The following is a 3124-nucleotide window of genomic DNA, read 5'->3' as shown; positions in this document are numbered from 1 at the left end:
CCCTTCATTGGCCTGCGGTACCTCCGGCACAAGTGAAACAACAGATGTCTGAGTAAAGCCAAGGCTTGATTCGAAGGGTTATATTATACCTGAGCCGGAAGGAACCACTTATGGATGTGTGTTTAGTTTTGAGAACATATTCTGGAGCTTTTGTAACGGTCATTAATTCTTAATTGTTGCCGCAGGGCCTTTAGTTTGTACTGGGACTTGTAAACATCATCAGAACATGTAATGACTCAGATCTTTAGTCAGATATCCTTGACACAGGATCTCAAGGACAAATGCATGGTTTGAGAGTCCTGTGTCATGCATGAGAAACAATAAATTATGCATTTCACTGGCAATGTTGATTGAGAGAATGATTGAAATGTTTAATTTTATTATTCGGTTATTTCATTTTATTAGGTAGGCCTAATTTTGGTAATGTTTTACAGCGATCAGTCTTCAGCCTGACAAATTACAATAATGGCAAAACTTTCAACTTTGAACAATGGCTTGTAAATATTTGTTTGAGATACAACTAATATGGAGAAATTGTATTGTAATTGTAGTATTGACTGAGATGGTGTATTTTATAGTGTATTTTCCAACCTGTAGTGACCTTCATGTTAGCTGCTTTAACCCGCCAGCACCTCACAGTCGTTCCAACTGACAGACTTTTGCCTTGAGCGTTGACTGATCATTGCAGAAGCAGTTCCTCATTAACTAAAACACCAATGTCCGCCAATGCATGTGACCCAGGGAGCAGCATCGGGTTAAGTAATTATTTCTGCAGAAATTGGTCTGGAAGCCCCAAAGGTGGAGCCTTTTCAGTGTAATTAGTGCGGGCCCTGCAAACGTACCCGCAGGTGCTCTCCTTTGAAGCAGATTTTTGATTACATTTCTATTATTAGACACAAAGCTTAACTGCTAAATGGTCATTTTGAAATCCTTATGCTGCCTGAGGGGAACTGTCATAACAAGGAGTAGAAGATTGTATAAAGTGTTTTAAATTGAAATTACAATGAGCCTACTGTGTGAAACACTGCAATTTATTTCAAATTACATAAAATCATTCTTAGTTACACCTAAAGGTTTAATCAGATAAAACCAAATAACTGATTGTTTTGCGCTATTTATAAAAAAATAAGATGGACGCTCTAAAATGCTGAAAGTTTGTAAAGAAAAATTATTACTAGCTATAGGTTACACCACCATTCAAAAGTTTGAAGTCAGTACGTTTTTTTTTAATTAAATGTTTCTATTCAGCAAAAATGATGAAAAGTGACAATAAAGACTTACATTGTTACAAAAGATTTCTATTTCGAATAAATGCTGCTCTTTTGCATTTTCTATTCATCAAATAATCCAAAATCAAAACGTGTTTTTCACAGGAAAATTATGCAGCACAACTGTTTTAAACATTCATAATAATAAGATAATGTTCCTTGAGAACCAAGTCAGCATATTAGAGTGATTTCTGAAGGATCACGTGACACTTAAGACTGGAGTAATGATGATGAAAATTCAGCTTTGTCATCACAGGAATAAATTACGTCTTAAAATACAAAAAAAAGTTTATTAAAATTGTAATACTTCACATTAAACATAAAAAGGAAACTTCATCTTGGTTGTACAAAGTTTTATTTTCAAAGAACCACTCCCATATTTTTCCATATTGAGCATAATACATTACATATGTAGCCTAAGCTTTGTATAAGGGATGAATGAGGCGATCCGTTAGCAGAGCTCCTGTTGGCAGCGGTGTGGTGCCACCCTGGTGTTGTGAAATAGCCGGGTTATCGCGGACGTGTGACATCGGCCTGATTCACAACACCAGCTGCAGCACACACACCTCACACACCAGTCCATGCGGTGTGAAGACGGAAATTTGCCCTCAGGGTCTTCTTCTTCTGTCCAAGACACTTCTATTTCGACACTTGTGATACGGAAGATTGAATGAATGTGGACCAGATTTGTCCTTGCGGGAGAGCTTTTGTTTAAAGGGTGAAATAAAGATTATTGTGAATCCTGCACCTTGAATTTAGTACAGTGCACTGGAATATTTAGCTCCAGATGCTAATGGTTACAAATGCAAAGCAGAGTTTCGAGGGAGCTGAAGCAGACACTGCAGCCGGCCGTGACGAAGCCAACACGTCCATCTGTGTGCTCTATGGGCATTTCCTCCATAACCCAGCATCTGCTGAGAGAATCAATGTCACACACACACACACACACACACACACACACACACACACACACACACACACACACACACACCTGCTCTCAGAACTCTCTGAGAGAGATTTAAACCCTTCCCTGACCGCCCGGACACTTGTACAGTAGGATTGTGTTACACAACATACATTACATGAAGAGTGCGAGCGAACCAAAACAAAGGCCAAAAAAAAAAAGGACTTTAGTTGACGAACTAAAAATGAAAAATACTTCTAAAGCATTTAATAAAATAATTCATTTCAATACATTATTAAAATAAAAAGTTGTATCTGTTAATATTGTTGAATGGACCTGAACTAACATGAAGTAAGTTTTTACTAACATTAGATGAATAAATACTGTAACAAAGGTATTGCTCATTGTTAGTTAATGCATTAATGGGAACTTATTGTAAAGTGTTTGGTTACACTTTATTTTAAGGTGCCTTTGTTACAGTGTAACTGTATATTTAAGTACTGAGTGATATTAAAAAACAACATGTGCTTACTATATAGTTAGGGTTAGTTGCATGTAATTATGCATCATTTACTGTCATTAATATAGCAAGTACATGTAAAGTGTAACAAGGACAGTGTAAGATAAAGTGTTACCAATATTTATAACCTCTAATGAAGAGCAATATAAATAAATACAATATTTGAGAGGAATGTTTAACTAGAAAAATGTATATTCACTATTGAAATTAGTCTAATTAAGTTCAATGCCATTTCCAGACCTGGAAAACAGAATTCCCTAATATTTCCAAGACTGTGAGAACCCTGAATGTATAGTACAGTAATCTGTGTTTGCAACCAAATCTACCAAAGTGAATAATCTCACTGATACTAATATAATAAAGAATATAATCTCCATGAGATGTGCAAATTGATTGCTTGATATTGGATGTCATGAGAGATAATTGGATATT

This window comes from Scardinius erythrophthalmus, assembly GCF_964197995.2.
Source record: "Scardinius erythrophthalmus genome assembly, chromosome: 8".
Classification (NCBI taxonomy): Eukaryota; Metazoa; Chordata; class Actinopteri; order Cypriniformes; family Leuciscidae; genus Scardinius; species Scardinius erythrophthalmus.
The sequence above is the reverse complement of the archived record's forward strand: the minus strand, read 5'-3'. Positions refer to the sequence as shown.